Below are 18,985 nucleotides of genomic sequence, written 5' to 3'. Positions count from 1 at the left end.
TGTCCTGACAACAACGCTTTTTGTGCCATGATTAGCTTATTTGGTGTGTTAACGTAACTATCTTTAGCAGCTAGCATTCTCGCAGTCTCACACTCTTTAACTTTCACATTCTTACAGCAGTTTGATAGAAGAACTGATCAAAATCGTAGACAGCAGATTTAAAAAAATGTCAGCTGAACCTTCACTTTGTTGCTTTTACAGCGGCAACATAAATGTGGACACCACGGCGTCCAAGCAGGCGGCGTGATGCGCCAGCTGCTAGCTCGTGTCAAAGCAACAAAAAACTTCCCAGTCCTGATTCTGAAATTGAATCTGGATGAGTGACGCCACTTTGGACTCAAAGCATCATCATCTGAGGAAATAATCTCTCCAAAGCTTTGCTGTAAAGTCTGTGACATCATAACGTGTGCAGACGGCGCCGCTGCTACACGTCACGTGATGAGTTCAGCTGTGGTTTAAAACATCAGTCTTCAGCTTTCTGTTCATCATTTTAACCTGCAGCTCTACAAACATTGAGAACTGTAAATGAGCTACGTTTGGACGTGAAGTCGTGCACGTTTTTCGTTGCTTTCACGTTAGCGTGCAGGACGTAAAACGCACCGTGAGCCCTTTGATTTGTTTGAATTACACATTCCACTCTGTGTTAGCCCTGATTTTAAAACACTTGAATCGCAAACGTTCAAAGCGCCTTCTGGTTTTGGTCTTTGTGCTCGTTTCTCCTGTCGGACTGTGAGTTGTCTTGGTGGCTTCCCTCACTCCAGACGTTCCCTGGCTGAGAAAACATGCTTTCAGTTACTGTTTGTCCCTAAAAATGGTGACTGAGATGGGACTTTGGTGTAATTGGGCTCAAAGTGACCGTCGGCTGAAGTTAAAAAGTGAACTACTCGTCCTCAGACGTCACTGATGACAAACAATTGGTGACGTTGGGACAGAAACGGGATTCCGTCCACAATCGGCACCGTCTGATCTGGAACAGTAACAAGCACTCAGTCCAGTTTTCTCATAAGGGCAAAATACGAGTCGGAACCAGTTCTGGAAGTCCGTCCTCACGGTCCATCAGCAGGGAAGTGTTAGAACAAAGTGACTACTGATGTCTGTCGTCCATTTCTCTTTTCTCTTTTCAATAAACTTAAAAAAAAAAACTAATCCTAATTTATTTGTGCATTTGTTCATTTAGTTCTTTGAAAGCAAATGTATCAAATGTTTGTTGTGAAAATGTATCGTTGAAGCTCTCACAGTGCCACCAAACTGAAGTGGACCCGAGAACGTGCCCTTTCACAATAAAGGTCTTTCCTCTGTTGGGAGTGCTTAGTGGAGCTGGTGGTGCCACCACCTCGTTTGACAGTTGGTACCATGTTCTGAGGTTTGAAAGTCTCACCTTTACTCCTCCAAACTTTCCTTTGTGGACAAATAGCTCAATCTTTGTCTCACTATCAGATCATTAAACCTGATTCATATTTCAGTCGAGCTTACAGGGGTGGAGTCTGCAGCAGGCACTCGCTCTCTGTGTGAAACCAAAACACCACCACACTGCAACAATTACAAACTAAAACGACAGCGGCTCGCTCATAGAGCACAAACCTCCACCACCAGTTTCCAATTACACAAATTTTTACTTTGGACCAAATGTTCAAGGTCAAAGTCCTGTTAGAAGTGACTTTTCATAAGATAAATCATAATGACGGGAGGAAGCATATTTACTTCATGCACTTGAATCATTATGGTTTCAAATGTTTTGGTTTCTGAATTCTTTTTCATATAATTTTCACAGAACATTGGTTTTGTGCACAATGTGTCGTTGCTTTTTGTCACTTGGTTTCTGACTGATAACTGGAAGACAAACGGGCATAAAACTGGAACCTCCATCCAGTTTTGGTGGTGAAGGTAAATTCAGAACAGAAAAATGAGAGATTGAGGCACTTTTTTTTTGGATATAATGCAAAATGTGCATCAAATCAAATAGGTTTTTCTATGGACACAAAATCTGTAATCTGGATCAGATCAAACTCAGTCGATGAACAATGCCATCCTACATAACACTCCCAGATATGAATGAAATTTGATCTTTTTGACAGTTATGAATTTTTGAAAATTTATGTTAAAGGACAGGGATTTTTCCAAGATTTTTCCTGACTTTGCCCTTTGACCTTGAAAACTGAATCAGTTCTTGCCTATCAGGATATGAATCTTAGTAAAAATGTCATGAGAAATTGTGGGTTACAGGCTGAGAGACAGCAGAGTGAAGTTGGCACCAGGTGGCACAGCAGCAACAATAAGGCAAAGATGGAAACCCCTCCAATTACAGAAAATCACTGTACGTCAAACAAGGTCAATGCTAACAAAGCATCCACTGTGGTACCCTGGACACCATCTGGTTTTGACCATCTTGGATGGTTGGACAGCCATCTTGAATAGGGTGACACAGTGGATGGTTTGTTGGCTCTTGACCTTGTTTTACATAGTGATTTTCTATAGTGAGACGGGGTTGCCATCTTTGCCTACTTGTTGCATGTTAAATTGCTGCTGTTCCACCCAAGACACCATCTGGTTTTGACCATCTTGGATGGGTGGTTGGAGAGCCATCTTGTCAAGGGTAGGACAGTGAATGGTTTGTTGGCTATTGACACAGATGGACATAGTGATTTTCTGTAATTGGAGGGGTTGCCATATTTGCCTTGTTGCTCCACGCTAAGTTGCCGCTGTTCCACCCATTAAGACACCATTTGGTTTAAACCATCTTGTCTGGGTGTTTTCCTTTGTGTCTTCTCAAAAACATGAAAACATGACTTCGACCATTATTTTAGGAAGGTGAAGATATCAAACCCAGGGCCAACTTCACACTGCTCTGAGAGAGAGAGGGGGGTAGAGAAAGAAACAAAGAAAAAACAGAGGGGGGGAGAAAGAAAAAATGGGGGGGGGGGGGAGAAAGAAACAAAAAACAGAGGGGGAGAAAGAAACAAAAAACAGAGGGGAGAAAGAAACAAAGAAAAAACAGAGGGGGGGAGAAAGAAACAAAGAAAAAACAGAGAGGGGGAGAAAGAAACAAAAAACAGAGAGGGGGAGAAAGAAACAAAGAAAAAACAGGGAGAAAGAAACAAAAAACATGGGGGGAGAAAGAAACAAAGAAAAAACAGGGGGGGAGAAAAACAGAAAAAACAGGGGGGAGAAAGAACCAAAGAAAAAATGGGGGGGGAGAAAGAAACAAAGAAAAAACAGAGGGGGGAGAAAGAAACAAAAAACAGAGAGGGGGAGAAAGAAACAAAAAACAAAGAGGGGGAGAAAGAAACAAAGAAAAAACAGAGGGGGGGGGAGAAAGAAACAAAGAAAAAACAGGGGGAGAGAAACAAAAAAACGGGGGAAAGAAATAAAGAAAAAACAGAGAGGGGGAGAGAAAGAAACAGAAAAAACAGAGGGGGGAGAAAGAAACAAAGAAAAAACAGGGGGAGAGAAACAAAAAAACGGGGGAAAGAAATAAAGAAAAAACAGAGAGGGGGAGAGAAAGAAACAGAAAAAACAGAGGAGAGAAAGAAACAAGGAAAAAAGAGAGAGAGAGGAGAGAAAGAAACAAAGAAAAACAGAGAGGGGGGAGAAAGAAATAAGGAAAAAAGAAAGAGAGAGAGAGCCGTAAAGTGGCCTGAAGTGCCGTGAAACGTAGTATAAATAGTGTGGCGGGGCTTTGCGGCAGCCTTTTCGCTCGTGGCGCTGCGGCTGCTCTCGTGTGGATTTTAGTTGTGCTCTTTGCTTCACGTAAGTCACGGAATCCTCAAAAATATCCTTTCTCTTCGATGGACCTGCTGTTTAAAGTTGAAAAAACGTTTACTCAGAGTGACGCAACATCAGGTGCACGTCAGCATTATCGCGACACTTTGATAAAAACAACTTAAAAACTATTCCACGCTGTTGTTGGCAAATGTCGAGCCTTCCTGTCTTACATAAACCGTACTGTAGTACCTTATTTTAAAATCACCGAGCACGCACTGTAACCGTGCTGCGTTCACGTGCCAGCGGTGATCGGTGTTCCAGGCCTGCCGGACAAACTATGTAACCACGCGGTCTCCAACACGGTTTATATATATATATGTATATATATATATATATATATATATATATATTATATATGTGTGTATATGCCGTGGCAAGGCTTCAAAACTCATCCGTACATCAGTGAACCTCGGTCCGTACCTTTAGCAGTCCCGCAGAAGACACGGATGTACGGACCCGTAGCCACTTCGTTTAAGTTTTAATATGAGCTAAAATAATATAGATTGTGATGTCTGAAAATACAGCGCATGTATTGCTTCCTCAGCTAAAATTCTTGCTCTGGTAGTTTGACGTCTGTCTTGACTCTTGTAGAGACGAATTTCTTCTTGTAATTTCTCTAGAAGAGTCAAGACAGAAGTCAGACTACCAGAGCAAGAATTTTAGCTGAGGAAGCTTCTGCGATTTGAAGCGAAACGTCCTCGCGTCAAGGAACCCAGTCCAGTCGAAGAATCTAACCCCTCTACTATGGAAACCACTTGGACAACTGAGAGCCTACAGAGAAACATCCTTAATTGTGTACTGTTGTATTTGGATGTTATCTAGCTGAAGACGTCTGGATGGGGTAGCGCTTCTACTTAAAGCGTGAAGCCACATTATGTGGTGCAGATATTTGCCAGAAATGGATCACTTTGCCCGGTTCTGGATCACGACACTCTGTCACTTTGGGTTCATTCCTGGCATCTGGCTGGAGCCCTTCTAATGCAGAATGATACACACTGTGCCCGAGAATGTGTTTGAGCACAAAATGATATAAATTGTACCTATTAAATGAGAATTTACTTAGTTTCGAAAATGAAGTGTGGAGGTGAGATTTCTCCGGAATTAAAAAGTAAAAGCCCCCACATTCATGCTCATTCATGATTTTTGAGATGAGCCCCAAGTCCACATGACTCACAACTACAGACACGAGGCTGCTGCTTCAGTGATCCGCAACCGGCCAATTTTCAGTCAGAGATAAATGTGTGCAGCAATTAAACAGCAAGACATAACACACAGACATTTTCTACCCAAGTAAGTATTTAACTAACTCTAGAACCAAAAACACCAAACGGCTAACTCACCTTTGCTATGTCTTAGAGATCGTTACTTTAAAACTTGCAGGAATGAGTGAGTCAGAAAACACACAGACCACAGGGACCGGGATGTTTTGATTCCTCTGCTGATCACAAGGACGGCTGGATCCGGTTGAGCTTGTGGTCGTTTGTAGACAAAACATCAGTCTTTCCATTGGTACCAAGTATTAGCTTATTTGCGCTGATTATGAGAAATGGTGGCGCAAATACTACAGCAGTGATCCGGAACCGGCAATGATCCAGAACTGGGCAAGTGACTGTATAAAAATTGCAGTTTTTGTTGCATGTTTGAGGTACGTGCTGATGGTTTGTGTTTCCCACCCAGACGCCACCGTCTCTGAATGAACGGCCCTGTTGGTGGGCTGGTTCCTGGGCAGCGGTGGCCACACCGTGTCAGGTTTTGCTTTCACGGCTGCACTGTCTGTTGCTGCACGCTGACAATGAGACCTGGAACATCTGTGATTCTTATGGGCTGCCACAGACTTTACCCGAGTGCCCCCTGGTGGCCATTTTTGGCCAATGAAAACATCACTGAACACAATACAAATAAATGTAATTTGGTTACTTTTCAGAGGAGTCAGACTCATCAGTAAAGTCAGTTTAATGTACAGTGGTTCATTTCAGCTCAGCTTGGTGTATAAATCTCATGGTTCCAGGCAGTGAGAGCCGTCAGCTGGCTGTTAGAGACAAAACAAAATCAGCTGATTTCAATAGATAATGCAGCCCGAGTTTGTTTTTATCAGGCGGCCAGTCATGGAAGTACAAATTCTCACCTTTGGATTCGTCGGAAGCGACGTGTAAGGTTGAATAATGAAGCCATTTGTACATCTGTATTGGAAAAGACTTCAGTTCGCCCTATTGACGTATCCCATAATCCCTTGCGTGCCAGAGAGTCGCTGCAGTCAAACAACATATAGAGAATCCACATGATGACAGTTGTAAATGAATATTATACTACAAAAATGTAATTCTTTTTTATGTTTTTTGTCATGTTAATAAGAGACTGCTGCATGATAATCTGAAAATTTGCTAAAACAATTCTAACAAATAATCCTTGTCTGCTACATTTAATCTGCGTGGAATTTAATAAACGGAAACCCAATTTCAGATATATATGTATATATGTATATATATATACAAACAGTGTTGCAAAGAACAATAATCAAGACGTTAAAGAGCAAACTTCACTTTCCCCCAGAACGACATGATCAGGAAGTGATTGTAGCTCACAGCAGCTCCCATTGAAAATAACAGAGAGACAGACTGTGATTCTCACATGTTTACATAAATAAACACTATAACATCATGAGAGTTTTAGGCACAATATAAAAATAGTTTTATGTTGCAATGTTAATGGTGTTGTCTGTGTGCAGCGGTTAAAGTGCAGCGTGATCAGAGCGTCTCAATGCAGATCTCAGTGTTACTGAGATCTCGCCGCGCGGCGACCTCTCCGAGGTTGTGTGTGATTTGAAACGTCAATAGGGTGAATTAATGTAGGAAGTGGCTATTCGTATGTAGCCATATTAACATTCGTACATGGCGCAGTAGACCTCTTAGTGTTCTACTCATAGTTGTACCCATTTTGACTGCTACTTAGTACTAACTTACTATGTTTGTATGCTATATCAGAACCATCATTTATAAAAAACTTCAATTGCACAACACATATTTAATTTTGAGATAAAGTTATGTATCATATGATGTCATCCTTTCCAAGCATCAAAAATATGTATGTTTGTGCATTAAAATTAGTTAAAATTTACACAGGTGTTCATGTGTTTGAGACCATATGCAAGAAAATTGTATTAGCTTTCATTTGGTACCACTTTCAATGCTACAGCATCGACCTCTGAGAAGCTACAAAGAAAACAAGGACATAATATCCTGAATTTTGCAGCGTTTTTGAAAAACATCAACAATAAAAATACATGGCTCTTGAGGCAGGCATAGCCAAGGTCCAAGATCAAAGTAACTGGTATATTTAGTTAATTTGGACCTTGGAGAATAGGAATAATATCAGTTTGCATAAGTTTGATGAAAAAGGTCTCATTTGAAGAGGTCTAATGGCGCAGCCTTGTTATTGTCATAGAAGTAGAGAAATGATGAGATCTTGAGCTGGCATTACTTACTTACTAAGATCTTGTTCTGTTTGTGAGCTTGCGGCCACGAGAGTTGGGGTAATTTACTTCCCGTGTCGCTGACCGAACAGTCCCCCCACCTTCACTGCGCATGTGTCAGCTGTGATCCACTGATTATCACCTTGTTTCTGCTTAAAACTGCACTCCAGTCATCTATCTCAGTGATAATCTGAAGCTTTTGTACAACAATGATTTCCAAATAAATTTAACTTTATTTTGAAATAAAAGACGGTGGACTGATCAGAGCGCAGCAGCAGCACGGCATACGTCTGACGTTCTGCTGCTGCTGCGCGTACATCATTTTCCTGCGGCCTTGTTTCTGCATAAACTGACTTTAGAATGATTTACGAGGTTTTACTTTGTCATCTGATGGCTAATAATTACATTATTCCCTTTGATCACATTGGGTGAAGAGAGTCAGTCGCAGATGTGCGGCTGTGGACCCAAATGATGCATACTCAGTGAAGGCAGGGCGGACCAAGTTTTTTGGGGGGGTGCCGTTCGGTCTGCGACACTGGTTGTCTGCCATCAGTAACACTACATCCGGATAAAATGCTGAAACCGACTTCTTCTGAAACTTCTCTGTTCTCTCACGACGTCCTGGATCAATAGAGCCTGAAATGGGGAGGTTTTCAGCTTGAACAGGCTGACGACGGCGGCTGAGAGCGCTGAGCGACGTCTCGCACCGTGAAAAGTCCTTAAAGCGACAGAATCACCTCAAAATCTCTCATCAGCCGTTAAAATTTTCACTGAAAACCAGCTTAATTTTTCGAACCGTGTCCACTTCGATGTATCTCACAGGTTTAGAAAAAATTTTGATCAAACAAAGCGCCAGTCTCTCAGCAACTTCTCAGACAAAGGAATTCCGACGAGGGGCTGGACGACTCCTCCCACAAGGAGTGCTCACAGGCGAATGACGTCACCGACAGGCGTGGAAAAACTCACGCATGCGCACGAGGGTTCAAGCATGTCTGACGTAAAAACATATGAATGAAATCCTTATAGTTTTTGAAAAAATTAAAAAGAACCTATACTTTATTGACAGACCTCGTATTTATTTAAAAAGTTTCATAGTAAAACTCATAAATAACACAGTAAAAAGTCATATCAAACACCATAAAAAACCTCATCAATCATATTGACAAACACCATTACAAATAGGGATGGGTATCAGAACCGGTTCCTTTCGGGTATCGTTAAGAAATTATTCGATCCACCGACATCAATAACCTTTTTACTTAACGATTCCCTTATCGGTCCTTCAGAGTGGCCATTGCTTTTGGGGGTGTTTGTCAGGAAAATTATAATTTCTCTACATAATCGACTTTTCTGCAGTGCGACTTTGCTTTGAACCTTGAACCAATCAAAGCAGTGATTCGCAGATTGAATCAGTGCTTCAATCATTGCTTTGTTGATTCTTTTTTTTTTCCGCTTTCCCCCACTAAAACCCTAAAGAGCATATGGCTGCGAGTATTATTTACCTTTTTTATGTTAAACCAACCTGTTATGGTCTTCTGAAACAGTTGATGTATTTTATAACGAGACCGATGCTAACACGTTAGCATGTCTATGGCATTTTCAATGTTAAGTTAGCATTAAGCAGTTGCAGCTGTCAAGCGTTTGTTGTAAAGAGTCAAATGTATTACAAATTGTAATATTTTTTTAAATTAATTTTTGTTTATATATTATTAATAACAGCAAGCACAACAATAATGACTATATACAATTTTAGAGAACGAGACAAAAAGAACCTGAATAAAATAAAAAATATAAAAAATATAAAACCAACTAACAATGAACATAAATAAATAAATACATACAGAAATAAATGTTTCCTGTGAACACCTAGTGACTCTTACACCTCCACTTCATCCCTGTTTTATTTAAGTTTAATGACATTTTGTTTCAGTCAAACCATATTTTCAATTTGTTCATTTTATTCAGTGATTTCCTCCAGAACTTTCTGCCAAACTAGAAAACTGCTGCATCCTAGTAAGAGCAGAATACTACTGGAAAGACTCCGAATAAGGAAAGTTGGGTTTTTTCTCACTAAATGGATGCTGCACTCACTGCAGTTTATTGTCTGGAATAGTCCCAGATTGCATTTCAGAACTTCTAGAATTCAAACATTTTCGTGCAGGTGGTGTTGGGGGGTAATTTTGGGTTTCAGCTTTTTTTTGTTTTTCACCACTTTCATCACCAAATGTGTGAAATCGTGAGTCACTTTTGTGCAGATTAAAGTTACTAACTGGGACTCCTGTCTTGTTGGGAGAAAGAAACGAGAATCGTCCTCCTTTCTGTTCACACAGCTCCAAACGCTGCGCGGCTCTCTGACAAGTCAAGTTAGAAAGATAGAATCCAGTTGGAATTAATAACTTCAAAGCGAAACACCGTTTTGTTATTTTTATTTATGTCCAGAGATCAAGGATACAGTGACCAATTTCATATTTATTATTTACTTTAAGACTCAATGAAATACATAAAAAACCTGTAAAGCCTACTTTTAGTACACAGTTCACAAGAGGTATCGATAAGGGAATCAATAAGGAATCGGATCGGTAAGCAGAATGGATAATGGCATCGATATCGATAAAATCTTATCAATACCCATCCCTAATTACAAATCAACATAGTGTTTCACTTGGAGCATTTACCACATGATGTGGGAGGCTGTTAGCTAAATATAAAATATTTTCGTAGGTCATATTTGCATCTTTGCACCTCAAACATGCAAGAGTGACCTCTCAACCATGAATAAACTATTTTAGAGAAGAATGTCCAGCCTCAAATGTGTGTGTTCAGGGGTGGGGTTGGGGTTTTAGTCAGTCCAATAGCAACGTGCAGAGATATGTGCAATATCAAAAGGTGTAGGCATCACTGCAGCCATTTCAATTTTTTATTTATTTATTTATTATTTTTTCCCCCTCAGGAATTTAAAGAAATATTGGCTGGCATCAGTCTTGAAGATCCTGAAATGAGAAGAACAACACTAATTGGTATGAACAATTCAGATTTTATTTTCAGTCATAAATTATCTCTATCAATGAGGTGTCACACAGTCAATACGATGAAATATGCATTTTATATCAAGCTGCCAAAACTGGAAGAATCACCAGCAAGGTCAGTGGTTTTGTATGATTTTTACATGATTTAAATTGACATAAAAGTTTTGTAGTTTCAGAACTGTGCACATTGCTAGAGAAGCATCTGAGTCCTTGCATCATCATCAAGACATCCAGGATATCTGGGATCAGCTGTGAGGCCTCATGGGCAGCATTCTACCAGACGGCGGCTGACAGGATGATGCAGGTGACAGCAGTCACCAGAGATCATCAGCTGACAATGGGGTTGGTACTGCGGGTGTTTGCCAAACTGTTGGATGCTGAGTTGAGCAGTTCCCCGTCTGGCAATGTGGACAGCCTTGTTCCCTCAGATAAAATAGTATTTAGAGTAAAACAAAAATCAGTATTTACAGAATTGATTATATTGATTTTACAAAATAAATGCAAACACGTAAAGGCGAATATGTCAACACTGAGGAGCTCGATTGAACATGTACAGCCCACACGTCTGGAGCTATTCAGATAAAATATATTTTGTATAAAATATAGATCTTGCAGTCGATAAGCAACAAGGCAAATTTTAAAAGACAGTCAATTTTATTCAGTCAGCTAAGGGAAGAGGAACACCACCCTTGTACTTGTTTTTATTTTTTTAATGCCATTTTTGGTCCAGATTGCTTGAAATTTAATCATATCATACCTTTATTTTGTGATGTTTGATCTCATCGATTCCCAGCAGAATATTGAAGTTTCTAATACTTGTGGAGATGAATCGATATGAATTGGTATCTAGATACAAACGTGCGCGATGCGAGTGCATAGATTCATTCAGTGTCCATCGATTCAATTGGCAGGTGAAATTGTGTTGCATCACTTGCTGCCTGCTTGCATGTTTTGTTTTGTTTTTTTAACCATCCTCAGGCACATTGAATGCACCTTGGCTGGAAGCCAGAAAGCACATTTCTAGCACAACAAACATGATGACATCAAAAGCCTTTTTGCTTCATGATTCCCTGATCTGTCCTTCGGTTCAGGACACTAGAACGGCCGTTGTTTTTGAGGGTGTTTATCAGGAAAGTGATCATTTCATTTTGTTGATTGCGGACTGCAGGGGGTCTGCTTGAAACAACAAAGCAGTGCTTCAACCTGCTGTTTAGTGGTTCTCTGCTTTGCTGGTTTTCAGCGGCATCAAGTTTGCAATTTCTTCATTAACCCCTCTGAAAGCGTCCTCCATTCCACACTGGAGTTTTACACGATGGTTCCCTGGTGTGAGCACCAGCCGGTGCATAAACTGAAGTTGTCCATCAGGTAGTGGAAATAATCATAATACTATCCTCTGTTTTGTGGGACTAAGTGTGCAGCTCCCAAGAGCCGTGCAAATTTCAGGTGGAATTAAGAACTTCAGCGCAAATCGCTGTCTATGGAGTTACATTTGTGTCATTAATACATGAAAGAAAATGCTTTTGACAAAAACTACAGCTTTTGTTTATTTCTGTTTGTGTCCAGAGATCAAGGATCCATCATGTACAGATTTTATTGATTTTGACCAATTGCATATTTATTCACTTTGAGACTCAATAAAATGTTGACATAGAAAACCTGTAAAACTTACTTTTAGTGCACAGAAAATTCACAAGAGGTATTGATAAGGGAATCAATAAAGAATCAGATTGGTAAGTGGGACCAATATTGAAAAAAATCTTAATACCATCCCTAATCATATCACATTGTGAGGAATTGAATCAACATCAAATACATATCAAACTGAATTGGTAACGGGTGAATCGTATCGCTGGTAGTGTTTGGAGGAGCGTATTGAATCGTTGTCAGTGATGAGATTCACATGCCTCCTGTGAAGGAAGCGCTGGCTGCAGAGCAAAAGACTGGAAGTGAAGAACCAACTCCTGTCGCGCATGTGTGGTGCACAACCTCAGCCCCAGAGATTAGAAGTTGGCATTCCATTTCTCTACTTGTGTTACTGTTACATCTCTTTCACACTTTGGTGATTTAGCCACAGTACGCCGATTGTCTTAGAAATGCTGGCATACATCTAAAATGTTTTGTATAATTTAAGAGCACATTGAAGCACACTGATACAAGTTGTAATACCTTGAAAAACTTTGGCCATGCACAATATTTTTGAAGTGTGTCAGCGTACCTCTCATACGCTCCACACATGCGGGACATGAGTTGTAGGTAAGTTACTCATAAGTGAAAGTACATCCATTGATTGGCTGAAAGCTTCAGTCCTCATACAGACAGATTGGTTTTAATATTTGAGACATTCACACGGAGTAAATAAGAATCTTAGTCTGACCTGTTTTTCAGTCTGGTTTATCATCAGCATGATGAACACTTATCCACATTAAGCGTCCTGATTTTGGAAAACAACCTCTGAAAATACTTTTATTCCTTGTCGTGGCTGAAGAAATGCAGTGTTTTAAAGCGGGTTTTTCTGGTGGGTTTTCTGCTCCAGGTGCATTTCTCAGCCTGAACCAGAGAACGCCGGCGGGTCACAGCACCTCATTCATTCACGTTGGCGTTTATTGCAGAGATCAGTTGACTCTTCAGCATTCTGCACACGATGAAAATAAATCCCATGATCCACCAAGACAAAAAAATATAAAGGGTATATAAAGGTTTGTTGAAAGGTTCTGTGAATTAAAGATATGCTGCAAAACATTTTTAAAAAGTGTCAACAGTGCTATAGTTGACACTTTTTACTGGAGGCGCATGTTGGCCTCAGGCCACCCCTGGTGTCTAGGGATGGGTATTGACAAGGTTTTATCAATATTGATGCTATTATCGATTCTGCTTAACGATCCGATCCCTTATCGATACCTCTTGTGAATTTTGTACTAAAAGTAGGCTTTACAGGTTTTCTATGTATTTCATTGAGTCTTAAAGTAAATAAATATGAAATTGGTCACTGTATCCTTGATCTCTGGACATAAATAAAAATAAACAAAACTGTATTTCGCTTTGAAGTTATTAATTCAGACTGGATTCTATCGTTCTAACTCGACTCAGCAGAGAGCCGCGCAGCGTTTGGAGCTGTGTGAACAGAACGGAGGATGACTCTCATTTCTTTGTCGCAACAAGACAGGAGTCCCAGTTAGTAACTTTAATCCACACAAACGTGACTCACGATTGACATATTCAGGGATGAAAGTGGTGAAAACAAAAAAAGCTGAAACCCAAAATTACCCCCCAACACCACCTGCATGAAAATGTTTGAATTCTAGAAGCTCTGAAATGCAATCTGGGACTATTCCAGACAATAAACTGCAGTGAGTGCAGCATCCATTTAGTGAGAAAAAACCCAACTTTCCTTATTCAGATTCATTCCAGTAATATTCTGCTCTTACTAGGATGCAGCAGTTTTCTAGTTTGTCAGATAGTTCTGGAGGAAATCACTGAAGAAATTAACACACTGAAAACATGGTTTGACTGAAACAAACTGTCATTAAACTTAAATAAGACAGTGATGAAGTGGAGGTGTGAGAGTCACTAGGTGTTCACAGGAAACATTTATTTCTGTATGTATTTATGTTGTTAATTGCTATTATATATTTTCTGTTGTGTTTCTATTCAGGTTCTTATTGTCTCTTTCTCTAAAATTGTATATAATAATCATTAGATTATTAATATATAAGCAAAAATAAATTTAAGAAATATTACAATTTGAAAAAAAAATGCACCCGAACGTGCTGACGGCTGCAATTGCTTAATGCTAACTTTTAACATTGAAAATGCCATAGACATGCTAACGCGTTAGCATCGCTCCCGTTTTTAAGTTATAAAATACATCTGTCAACTGTTTCAGAAGAACATAACAGGTCGGATTAACATAGAAAAGGTAAATAATACTCACAGACGTATGATCTTTAGGGTTTTAGAGGGGGAGAATCAAGCGAAAGAAAGAAATAAACGAAGCAATCGATCGAAGCATTGCTTCAATCTGCGAACCACGCTTCGATTGGTTCAAGGTTCAAAGCAAAGCCGCGCTGCAGAAAAGTTGATTAAGGACCCGCTGCAGGGTCTGTAATCAATGTAGAGAAATGATCATTTTCCTGACAAACACCCGCCAAAACAACGGCCACTCTGAAGGACCGATAACAATCGTTAAGCACAAAGCTTATTGATGTCGGTGGATCGAATCATTTCTTAACGATACCCGAAGGAACCGGTTCTCGATACCCATCCCTACTAGTGTCTCCACAGACTTTCAGATTCAACAGTTTTTTGTTGGGTGGACTGTCAGTTGGCACTCACTTAAATCACTTGGTCCTCTGCAGGAGATGCTGTGATCCTTGGAGTTGATGATTTCAGCACTTGAGGAGGCGTCTGACTTTGAGACTGCAGCCATCGGTCTTCTGTGAGTTGTAGGCTTGAGCTTTTTTTTTTTTTTTTTTTTTTTTTTTTTTTATAGATACTGTTTGATAAAATGCTTCAGAAACATCATGTGAAGGTTTTTTTTCTACTGATCATTAGCTGTGTTGGATGGATAAGACATTTTATTTGTCAGTAAAACAAGTTTATAAAATCTGCATGAAACAAAACTGTTGAGGATAATGCAAGAAAGCATCAAACGCTGCTGTTGTGGTCCTCGGGGAGGACAAGTTTTAAATAGATGATCTTGTACCAGTGTGTATATGTGGAGAAAAGGCGGCACTCTCCCTGAGCTGTGGTCCTGCACCGTCATACTGGGTCTCGGCACCATCATGCGGTTTTTCAAATTTACTGTGTTCCTTCTTTGCTTTCCTGGGTAATTCTTTCTTTATTTATTTTTGCATCATTGCTAGTTTCAGAGCTTTCCCAGACTGTGTGTGCTGGCGGTCAGTCCAGGAGCAGCACGTGAACGCAGCCTGTGGAAAAGCTGCTGTGGAGTGCAGCTTTTTTGCAAAAGCCGCATTAATGAATCCACTGTGCAAATGAAAACTGATCAAATCACGTAAGAATTAGCCCCAGGGTTTTTTTTTTTTTAGTTAAAGATATGAGGTGGAGAGCAGCAAAAAAAGAGATTTTTTTCTTCTTTTTTAAATGTGCAAACGCACTGCTTCATTTAAATGTGCAATAAGTCTCTCTTTAGATGATCAACAGTGCACATCTGTGGTGCTGGTGTAGAGTCCAAGAACAGCCAGCAAACCCTCTTTCTGTGAAGGCTTTATTTTGCTTAGTGTGGCACTTTGTAAAGTTCTTGCTTCTGCTGCTTCTTACACTGGCTCTGTGCATGCTCCATGTTTTGTGGCAGTGTTACAGTGCAACAAACAGGTCTGGTGGACATATATAGAATAAGCATCACCAGTACACATGCACAGCGCGCACCTCCAGTCGGCGGTTATTGGGACAAACAAATCCATGTGCACAGCTGTCAGTGCTTGAGCCAGTACACACATCGTCTGACTTCACTCTAAACACACAGGTTTGTGAGACATTGTACAGCTGCTGCTTCCTCATCACAAGTGGGGCAGGCATCTACTAGGTCACCCGCTCTATAACATTTATTACGCTTACTTTTGATGAGAAATGCCATTTACCGCACGCAGTAGTGAGCAATATCACATTGATTATGCATCCGCTGTCAAGCACGTGCTTTTGTTTGTCCCGATGCCTTCCCATCAGCCCCCGCGCGCCCAGATGCTGAAAATGCTTATTCAGTGGATATTTCTTGAAACAGTCCTGTGTTGACAGAAACACTCCTTTGGAAAATGACAGTGTTTGCAGCCATTTCCTGTGGATGAGGCTGTAGTTGAAAATTTTACATAAGATGCAAAGTTTAAGTTGCAGGAAGTGGCTTCTGTTGGTTTTTGAAGGGAAAATGCTGGAGCTTCTCCCTGATGAAGAATAGTTTGCATTTGGTTTGTGTTACATCATTAAGACATGGTTTCATTGAAGGTTGGTATCTCTGGTGCTCTACCTTCTGCTGGTTGTACCTGGTGTCCTCTTCATCATTGTTAGCACAGTAAGAGCTCTGGTCTTTGTCAGGTAGGCCATGAAGCTTCTACAGTGCAAAAAGCAGTTTAATTTTCTTGCAACCCACTGCTGTGAAGTGTCTGCAGTAGTGTTACTAATGAAAACTGACAAATGTACTGTGTTTTCCAGAATAAGTCACACCTCTACTGAAATGTCTCTTTTTGGTGGTGGTGGGGGGTGTAACTAGTTTTAGTCAAGTTCAACAACAGGAACTTGGCATAGCACTTGTGCACACAACAGCCTGTGCTGTTGCTTAACATAGCTGTCAAATTCCAAAAGTAGACAAGAGGAACAAATATGCATTGGACAACATATTGGACAAAATAAACCATCAGGTAAACACTGATTTTTCGGCCACAGCTTTAAAAACACTACAATAAATAAATTGTGGATTGTGTACCTTGTTATGAATTTTATTTTTGGACTTAAAGCCCTATAATGTTGTTACTGTGTTTTGTCTTTAAAATAGTTTGGGGGGGGTGCCCTATGACCTGCACTCAGACTGGTGAACACCAGAGGGTCCCCTGTGTTAACCTGGGTGCTGACTGAGCTGTCTGCCTACCGGGTAAGTTGAATTGTGTTCATTGAGTACAAATACAAATGAGACACTGGGATTCAAAGGTTTAAGTCTGGCAACCAAAAAGGACCTGGGGCTGGTGAGTTCAGCTGGTTCATGGCTGCACCTCTGCCCTCTCTGTCATACTTGCAGTGGATTGACTTTGCTGCAAGAACGAGTAGCAAACCTGAGACGATGGAGATGTGGTACTAAAGACTTTAGTGGCCTCAGTAAAACATTTGTTTTCTTCAGAAACTCCAGTGTAACATTTGTTTGTTTCCACTGGCGTCCTCATGTGGTGATGATTTGCTCCATAATGTTCAACTGCTCTGATTTGTGGATGAAAGTGGCCTTTCTGAACAAACTTGTTCACCAATAATTGCCTGAGCTGCCTGGCCCCGCCCCCTCACCTCCATCACTCTCGTCTCCAGGTGTAGCGGCAGAGACCATCCGGTCCTGACCGTACTGAGGCGGTGTTGTGTACGCGTGGGAGCGTTCGTCCTCCTCCTGTGAGTGTTTAGCTTGAATGCGTAGCGTGGGGTCCACTGTGCAGCCACAGTCCTCGCAACAGTTTCTTGGAGTGTCTTTCTAAATGATCCCTTCTGTACAAAACCTCAGAGGAGATGAAGTCTTCTCCTTGAACTATAGGTACACAGTTGAGGACCCTGGTCACTGGACAAGTTCAAGGACACACCCACTGAACTGTGGCAGAAGGCGCGCTGCTTCGGTGGCTCAGCCAGGATCCAGGACTTCTCTGCACCACGCTGATGCCCTCAGACTTACCCCACACTGCAGGTATGGTTACCGGTGCTGAGCAGTGTAGACTAACTTGAGGTTTTGTGGACTAATGGCTCCTGGTATTCTTTTCCTGCTCCTAACCCCGTGTGGTCACTGAAGGCACTGCGTGGTATCTGCAGCCAGTTGGTTCATCAGCTGGTTTGTTCAAAAGCCAGTGCAAGAGAGAGTCAACTTTTGGCATCGTTGGTCTCCTTAGCACTTTGTGTTTGGAGTCCTGGTAAACAGGTTGAAACATGAATCTTGTTGCCATGTTGCTGAGACCACAAGTTTACATACACCTTTATTTAAAACTTTGATTGCACAGGTTCCTTTTTAACGGCGTGTCATCTAAATGTCTTTAGGTTCCATCAGAGCTCATCAAGCCCGTGCAGCTTGGAGTCCGAGCTGAAGCAGAAACCCACAGAGCAGTACGTCACGATGCCTTCAGGTGAACATTCAGTCTCAAACTGTTATCATTTATGCTTATTTTTCATTAAAATACATAAATCTGTCACATTTTTAGTAACTGGCTCATAAATGATTACACTAAAAATCATAACTTCATTGCATCAATCAGTGGTTCAGGTTTATGATTGTTTTGGACCCAGACTAAGATCCAGGCTTTCAGTGACTTCCTGGACTTGTCTATCAGAAGTGGAACTATATCCTCCTGACTGTGTGTGTGTGTGTGTGTGTGTGTGTGTGTGTGTGTGTGTGTGTGTGTGTGTGTGTGTGTGTGTGTGTGTGTGTGTGTGTGTGTGTGTGTGTGTGTGTGTGTGTGTGTGTGTGTGTGTGTGTGTGAGAGAGAGATGCAGTCACAGACATTCACTGATTTCAGCAGTGACGTTAGCAGCCGCTGCCCTGGATGGCCACCATACATTTTTGTGCCGGTTGTGGTACAGAGAACCTGAATGGGTGGGGCTTGAACCCAGGACTAGTAAGGGAGCGTCTGAAACTGTAAATGTTTCAGTTCAGAGGCTTTGATTTGCTTGCAGACAGCAGCTTAATCACTCATGGCTTCATGTGCTCATCACTGGGTTAATGATGGATTTGGTGACAGGTCTCATTAAAAACCTGTTTCATTTGGATCCAGTGAGCTGTGAGTTATTTTAACTGCAGAGGAAAAACACTTCGATCCTGACTGTGGATCCTCTGTATCTTTGCAGGAAACGAGTGATGCTTCAGTGCAAACGTCTACGGTAAGAAGGACTGAAGGATCTGCTGTGAACATGAGGTTTATCCCAACAGACCTTTGACCTGTAGGTCTTTGTTGTTGGAAACGCCTCAGAGAGTAAACCTGCAGTTTGCTTTACCCACAGACTGACTGCTGTGGGTTTTGTGGGATATAACTGCAGTACAAAC

General features: G+C 41.0%; 2 non-coding genes across 2 annotated transcripts; both read left to right on the top strand.

The window, feature by feature from the left end:
* The first annotated feature begins 17,742 nt into the window (after positions 1 to 17,742).
* LOC117502520 lies at positions 17,743 to 17,871 on the top strand. The gene has a single exon (XR_004558328.1). It is a non-coding gene; the product is annotated as a small nucleolar RNA SNORA8 (small nucleolar RNA).
* A 980-nt stretch (positions 17,872 to 18,851) lies between these two features.
* On the top strand, positions 18,852 to 18,985 carry LOC117502524. Its single transcript, XR_004558332.1, has one exon. It is a non-coding gene; the product is annotated as a small nucleolar RNA SNORA18 (small nucleolar RNA).

This window comes from Thalassophryne amazonica, chromosome 20 (genome assembly GCF_902500255.1).
Source record: "Thalassophryne amazonica chromosome 20, fThaAma1.1, whole genome shotgun sequence".
Lineage (NCBI taxonomy): Eukaryota > Metazoa > Chordata > Actinopteri > Batrachoidiformes > Batrachoididae > Thalassophryne > Thalassophryne amazonica.
This window is presented reverse-complemented; position numbering and strand designations above follow the sequence as displayed.